Below are 7,500 nucleotides of genomic sequence, written 5' to 3'. Positions count from 1 at the left end.
TTCCCCAACTGTCCCCTATCGGACCGAAGCTGCTCCCTCCCCTAAGGCCTTTCTCAGTCGGCTAATCCACCACACTTAGGAGTGGTGAAGGTGGGACACACGTTTTAGGCTTGCTTGGCTTCTTCAGTCGGATCTCATCTCGCCACCGGGTCAGAAACACAAGCATATACACGTGGATGCGCATAGCGACGGGTTTCCACCCTGTGGAACTTGGGAGTTCACAGTGAGTGCTCTGCGGTCTGAGAAAAGCAGCCTCGTTAGTTGCAGTCACTGAACGCTAGGTGGCGCAAAGCTACCGTCATTTTGGAAGGCCTGCCTGAGTTCCATTTCCAGTTTAGATATAATCTATCTACATGTATAGACATAGATACATAGATAGATAGATAGATAGACAGACAGACTGACAGACTTAGATATCTATATCTATATCCATATACAGATCACTACGCTGCAAGCCGCTGCGTCATATCTTCCTCTCTTCCCTCAGCCTACTGAGTCCCTGGAAAGACAGATGGGCACGGGCCTCAGTGCGGTTGTACTCCCGCCTTCCCCCCCCCCCCCCCACAGTAAAGTCCTGGAAGCACTGGGGGGTGGGGAGGACATACCGCTTTCACCCCTGGTATCTGATCACGTTCCTTAGCCTTTAACATGCCCCACCTAGGAGATAGCTTCTGTGCCTCTGCCCGACCCTTGGAATTTGAACTATAATCCCCACTTCCCCCATCCCACTCACTCCAATTCCCTAGTAGTAGTCCCTCCCTCCCAAGGCTGTCACCACCAGAGGTCCATAGTAAACACCTTCCCCTCCCCCCCCCCCCCCCCCCCGCCCCTGAGAGTTATGAGGGAGGGCCTGGATGAGGTTAAGAGAGAAACGAACAAAAATAAAACAGTGATGTTTCCCGTGTGTGTGTGTGTGTGTGTGTGTGTGTGTGTGTGTGTGTGTCTGTGTCTGTGTCTGTGTCTGTGTCTGTCTGTCTGTCTGTCTAGTGTGTACCTGTCTGAGCCCAAAACCCAAACAGGATGGATTTGGGCCTGGGGGAAGGAGAGGGAGGCCCTTCCTGGGTTTACTTTCTGGGGAAGGGAAGAGACAAAGGAAAAAAAGGTGAGGGTGTTGCCCAGCAATCAAGACCCTTTGTGGACCAAGGCCCGAGGCCCTGGGTTTCTTCCCCAGCCTAGCATCACAAAAGAAACAAAAGTTGTGAACAAAGACAGACTCAAACAACCAAAACAGGCAATAAAATCTCATCTCAAAGACTCTGTGCTGGGCTGGGATGGGCTGGGATGCGCTGGGGTCCTTTATATCTCAGCGTTAGAGTGGTCCCCTAGCATATTCGAGGCCCTGGGTTAGATCCTCAGCTCCAGATAAAAAGAAATTAATAACATAAAGGCATTGTTTAAATACATACATACATACATACATACATACATACATACATACATAGATAAATAGGTAAATAAATAAAATCCAGACACTAGAAGAGACCTTGCTCACACAGACAGAGGTGGTGGTGGTGGGGGGGGGGAGATCAAGATGGAAATCACTCTACCCTTGGCATCCAATAGACAAATATGGCTCCCCATACTCATGTCAGGGTTTCCTTGGTGGGGATGGAACCAGAAACCAGCCCCTCACACAGGGGCTGGTTTCTGCCTGGAGCCTGGAACTGGGGACTGAACACGGACACAGTTTACCACTGAGCTAAACCAACATCCCCTTTTTATACAGATATTTTTATATATTTTTGGTAAATCCATTGATTTATGAGTTGAACCCAGAAGCACTCACTTGACCACTGACTGAGCCACATCCCCATATTCAATTTATCTATCTATCTATCTATCTATCTATCTATCTATCTATCATCTATCTATTCATTTGTTTTCTGGCTTGCTTGCTTGTTCTAGTTAAAGCTTGGTCCCGGGGTTTCAAAAACTGACTTCCAGACCACTCACGTATAAAGGAATCAAGCCTTTATTAAAGCACAACTAGTGGCGACTGAGCAGAAGAGCATAAAGCTGTTCCCCTGGCCAGCCCCAAACAATTGCAAGGGTGCCCCTTATAAGCCTCAAACCTGCAAAAGGGACGTTTTGGGGGGAGGGGGCGTCTAGCTAATGCAAGCAAGCCACGTTACAGAAGCGGGAGAGTGAAGTCAGGCGGAGGGACGCTCAGCCAATCACAATCAGCCTAGCCACTCCAGTGACAGAAGCTTAGCCCCCCCCCCCCCCCCCCGCTCCCCCTTTTATGGGCTAGTTACAGAAACAATGTCCCATTAGGTAGTTCCTTACTCTTAAAGGTTTCTATAGCACAAGGAAAAGAACATCTTGCTTCAGTCATGACCCTTCTACTTGGCCTGGTTGTTTTACAGAATGGGGACATAAAACAAAACGGAGTCCCATTTGCTTTTACTATCACAACTTTTCTTTGGGAGACAGGGGTCTCCTCGCGAGGTTACTTTCGCTATGAGTTTACGATCCTTCTCTCAACCTCATCCTGATCCTCTTGGGGGTGGGCGGGGGAGGATCGACATGAACCCCCAACCCATACCTTTAATTTTTTGAGCTGTAGATGGATGGACACACTATCTTTACCTTATTTACTCGTTTGTCCCTTTGTTTTGGGTTTTGTGGTGCTCAGGATGGAATCCAGCGCCCCACACGTCCCAGGCAAGTGCTCTACTACCGAGCTAAAACCCTAGCCCAAGCTTTGCATTCTAGAATGAATACATTTCCTTCTATGCTGAAGGAACACAGACACATTTATTGTACAACAAGCCCAGAGATCTTCACATCACACTTGCCTAGAAGTCCTACATACATTCATTGACCTTTGACTTTGGAAGCCAAGTTCAGAATCTACCAGCTCTGCCCAGACTCTGGCCAGATAACTGCCACGATGTGGTGTTTTGCTCACCAACAGTTGGACCTAGGAGAACAGCTTGGACTCAAGTGGACAAATACTCTTATGCATTCAGGAAACAGTGCCACTCACCTGGTACAGGAGTGTTCTTTCAACAAATGATCCCCAAACCCTTACTTTTTCAATTAAAACTAACAGATGTGAAAACTGGTCATTAATGGCACAGATCTTTTTATTTATTTATTTATTATTTTTTAGACAGAGTGTGAGAGTGAGAGACAGGGAGAGAGAATTTTTTAAATATTTATTTATTTATTTAGTTAGTTAGTTAGTTAGTTAGTTTTCCGCGGATATAACATCTTGATTTGTTTGTGGTGCTGAGGATCGAACCCTGGCCGCACGCATGCCAGGCGAGCATGCTACCACTTGAGCCACATCCCCAGCCCCAAGCACAGATCTTTCTCTTTTCGTTTTCTTTTCTTTCTTTCTTTCTTTCTTTCTTTCTTTCTTTCTTTCTTTCTTTTTTTTTTTTTTTTTCTAAATCTGAATGTTACACCGAATGCATGTGTTAGAACTTCCACATGGGTCACTGACTATGGGATAAGTTTAGAGCTTCGATACAATACACGTTCTAATAAAAAGGGTGACCTCTCATGTAGGAAACCTATATGTCTTTAAGTGTACCGACTTTTTAATAATAAAAAAATCTCTCAGACACAGCACAGCATAGTACTCTAGTCCCCAGATGTGCACACATCTCCAGTGACAGAGATGTGGGGTGATTCAGGAGAATCACAAGACTAAGCCCAGCCTCAGCAACTTATGGAGCCCTGGGGTAACTCGACAGAGAGAGAGAGAGAGAGAGAGAGAGAGAGAGAGAGAGAGAGAGGCAGAGAAGGGGGGATAGGTGTTGGGGGGGTGTTGCTCAGAGGCAAAGCATCTCAGAAGGAAGAGGGGGAATTTATTATAATAAGAAAACATAAGAACTGAACCTTTACAGCAACAAAACTCTGATGACTCTGCTGACACTCTGTTGTTCTAACCCATCGGAGGCCTAGCAAGGTTATCAAACAGAAAAGTGATTTTCTGGATGAAAATTCTAAATATTTGTTAGCCAATGGGCAGATAACCCACCCTGAAAGTCAATATGGCTTCACCTATGATTAGGGAGGGGGAGGGTAGGGAAAAGAGAAAGGAAAAAGGATATGGGTTTTAACATGAGCCTCAGTGGCTGAGCAGTGAGACTTATACTCAAAGCCTATAAAGTGGACCCCTGTTACATTTTCTGACACCCACCACCACCTCACCCCCCCCCACCCCCCCACCCCGCTTTAATTGATTTGACAGTTGGGAGAAAAATTAAAAAAAAAAAAAAAAAAGACAAAAAAGGACAACAACAGCAACAGACAGAAACAACAACCACCCTTACCGAATTTCTGAATTTACATGAGTGAATGACTCTTCTTGATTCTCAGTAACATAGTTTATACTTTTCATGGTTTTTGATTTGTTTGTATGTAATTAAAAAAAAAAAATCAGAAGAAATTATTGGTATGCATGGTGGTGGTGGTGGCGGTGGTGGCAAAAAGTAACCTGGAACCTGCTTTACTTAGGCTACTGGTTTGATAAAGTCTTCCTTGCATGGATGTGTTGTAGGGACAAATGAGGCAAGGCACCGACCGAACAGAGCAGGAAAACGGTTTTATTTGGATGCAGCCAGGTTCAGAGAAGATGGCTTTTGCTGTAAGGAATTAATCCCCTGAACCCAAAGTTCAGGTAGTTTCAGAGTTTTATACCCAGCATGTAAGGGGAGGGGCTCAGAAATTCATGGTCTGCAGAAGTTCACATAAAAGCAGCTTTTTCTCTCACTGTTCTGGGCATGTTAACCCTTGGAGGACAACACCTGAGAAGGGGAGAGCTTCTTCTCCCCTGTCTACTCTCCCCCTGCCAGCTGTTACCATGGAGTCCAGTTGGTACCGTCTCGTATCTTAAACATGTAGACATCTCTGTGAAGCCCAGCTCAAGGCCAGAGGCCTTGTTTGCACATTTCTTCAAAGTACTGTTCTGGACATGTTTGTGAAAAACTAGTAACGGGGGGGGGGGGTGGGGGGGGGTGGGGGGGTGGGGGGGGGTGGGGGGTGGGGGGGGTGGGGTGTCCAGCACCTGGAGTGCTGGTATCTTCTCGGCCAGTGGCCAAGTAAACAGGGCGACACGAAAATAGGAAGTTTATCCACCTTGAATTCTTTTGCACAGAGAGACTCTTTTGCTGACAGACCTAAAACCAGTCTGGGTGAAGATTTCAGAAGAGGCCCAGTTAAGACTTTTCAGTGGAGAAAGGGGGTGCCACTTCAGATGATGAATCCCAAAGACACATTGGACTGGACTGGACTGGTTAGGGTTAGGGTTAGGGTTAGGGTTAGGGTTAGGGTTAGGGTTAGGGTTAGGGTTAGGGTTAGGGTTAGGGGTTAGGGTTAGGGTTAGGGTTAGGGTTAGGGTTAGGGTTAGGGTTAGGGTTAGGGTTAGGGTTAGGGTTAGGGTTAGGGTTAGGGTTAGGGTTAGGGTTAGGGTTAGGGTTAGGGTTTAGGGTTAGGGTTAGGGTTAGGGTTAGGGTTAGGGTTAGGGTTAGGGTTAGGGTTAGGGTTAGGGTTAGGGTTAGGGTTAGGGTTAGGGTTAGGGTTAGGGTTAGGGTTAGGGTTAGGGTTAGTTCTTAGTTGGTGGAGCGATTTGTCTGGTTAATTCCGATAACGAACGAGACTCTGGCATGCTAACTAGTTACGCGACCCCCGAGCGGTCGGCGTCCCCCAACTTCTTAGAGGGACAAGTGGCGTTCAGCCACCCGAGATTGAGCAATAACAGGTCTGTGATGCCCTTAGATGTCCGGGGCTGCACGCGCGCTACACTGACTGGCTCAGCGTGTGCCTACCCTACGCCGGCAGGCGCGGGTAACCCGTTGAACCCCATTCGTGATGGGGATCGGGGATTGCAATTATTCCCCATGAACGAGGAATTCCCAGTAAGTGCGGGTCATAAGCTTGCGTTGATTAAGTCCCTGCCCTTTGTACACACCGCCCGTCGCTACTACCGATTGGATGGTTTAGTGAGGCCCTCGGATCGGCCCCGCCGGGGTCGGCCCACGGCCCTGGCGGAGTGCTGAGAAGACGGTCGAACTTGACTATCTAGAGGAAGTAAAAGTCGTAACAAGGTTTCCGTAGGTGAACCTGCGGAAGGATCATTAACGGTTGCGCGAGGAAGGGAGAAGCGGGGCACGCGCCCTCTCTTTCTCTTTCCCCGCGTGAGAATTCCCGCGGCCGGGAGGGCTCCCGGGGGGGGCGGCGGTGGCCTCGTCGGTGGCCGCCGCCGCCCGCGGACCCCCGCGGAGTTTCCTCTGTACGTCGGCTTCTCGCTAGGACGGTTCCAGCGCGTGCCGCCTTCCGCGTGGGGTTCGGGGCGGAAGGTCCGCCGCCCGCCCGCCTGCTGTTTCCGACGCCGAGCCGCTCCCCCGGTCGCGGTCGGGACGCGACCCGCGGCGCAGTCTCTCGGGGCGCCCGTGTGGGTGTGTGTGGCGCGCGCGGCGGTGGTGTTGTGTCGTCGCGGTCGTCGTCGGGGCGCGGCCCGCGCGGGGAAGCCCTCCGGGGTGTCCCCCGCGAGGTGTTCGGGTCCCGTCGGCGTCGCGCGCGGCCTCGCCGCCTCCGCCGCCGCCACCCGCCGCCGGCGCCTCCTGACGGCCCGCCCTGGACGGCGTTCGGCCGTCGCGGGTGGGTAGCGCTGCGGTCCTCGCGTCGCGTCGGGTCGGGGTCGGTTCCCGGCGCCTGGCGGTGGGGACGCCGCCTCCCAGCGGTCGGCTGCGCTCGTCCCGTCCACCCCTCTCCAGGTACCTAGCGCGTTCCGGCGCGGAGGTTTAAAGACCCTCAGGGGCGTCGCCCGTCCCCCCCTTGGTGTGTCGGGGGAGGCGGGCCCGTGGGGAGCCGTGGGAGGGCCTGGCCCGACCTCTGCTCCCCCAGACTCTGCCGCCCACCCGCGGTCGGGGTGCGTGCCGCGTCCCGCCGCTGGCGGCCGCCGGGAGGGGGTGCCCGGCGGTCCCTTCGCGGCGGGCGTGTGTGCCGCTCCGCGCCGTCGGGGGGGGTGGTGGGAACCCCCGGGCGCCTGTGGGGCCCGTCCCGTGTGCCCGGCCGCGCCCCGGTGCGGTCCTGAGGCGCCGGGCGAGCCCCGTCGTGGAGAAACCTCTCGACCACCACTGGGTTTCTGTTCTGGTACCCTTGTTGTGCTTGGCCGGCCGGGAGGCAAGCTCTCTCTCTCTCTCCCGGTCTTCCCGCTCCGTGCGCCTTGGCGGCGGGGTTGGGGGGGCTGTTGGGGGGGAAGAGCCGGTGCCGCGCCAGGACCAGCGGGAGAGGGGCCCCCGTGGCCCTCCTTCCCAAATCTCATACGACTCTTAGCGGTGGATCACTCGGCTCGTGCGTCGATGAAGAACGCAGCTAGCTGCGAGAATTAATGTGAATTGCAGGACACATTGATCATCGACACTTCGAACGCACTTGCGGCCCCGGGTTCCTCCCGGGGCTACGCCTGTCTGAGCGTCGCTTGACGATCAATCGCCCCCCGGGGGTTTTGGCTCTTCAGGCCTTGCCCCCCGCGGGCTGGCGCGG

The 7,500-nt window shown here is 52.4% G+C and overlaps 1 non-coding gene across 1 annotated transcript; it reads left to right on the top strand.

Annotated features, from left to right (window-relative positions):
• The first annotated feature begins 7,281 nt into the window (after window positions 1-7,281).
• LOC143387653 (5.8S ribosomal RNA) lies at window positions 7,282-7,434 on the top strand. The gene has a single exon (XR_013089868.1). It is a non-coding gene; the product is annotated as a 5.8S ribosomal RNA (ribosomal RNA).
• Window positions 7,435-7,500: the final 66 nt, after the last annotated feature.

This window comes from Callospermophilus lateralis, chromosome 2 (assembly GCF_048772815.1).
Source record: "Callospermophilus lateralis isolate mCalLat2 chromosome 2, mCalLat2.hap1, whole genome shotgun sequence".
Classification (NCBI taxonomy): Eukaryota; Metazoa; Chordata; class Mammalia; order Rodentia; family Sciuridae; genus Callospermophilus; species Callospermophilus lateralis.
Note: the sequence above shows the minus strand (reverse complement) of the source record. Positions and strands in the feature narration are given on the sequence as shown.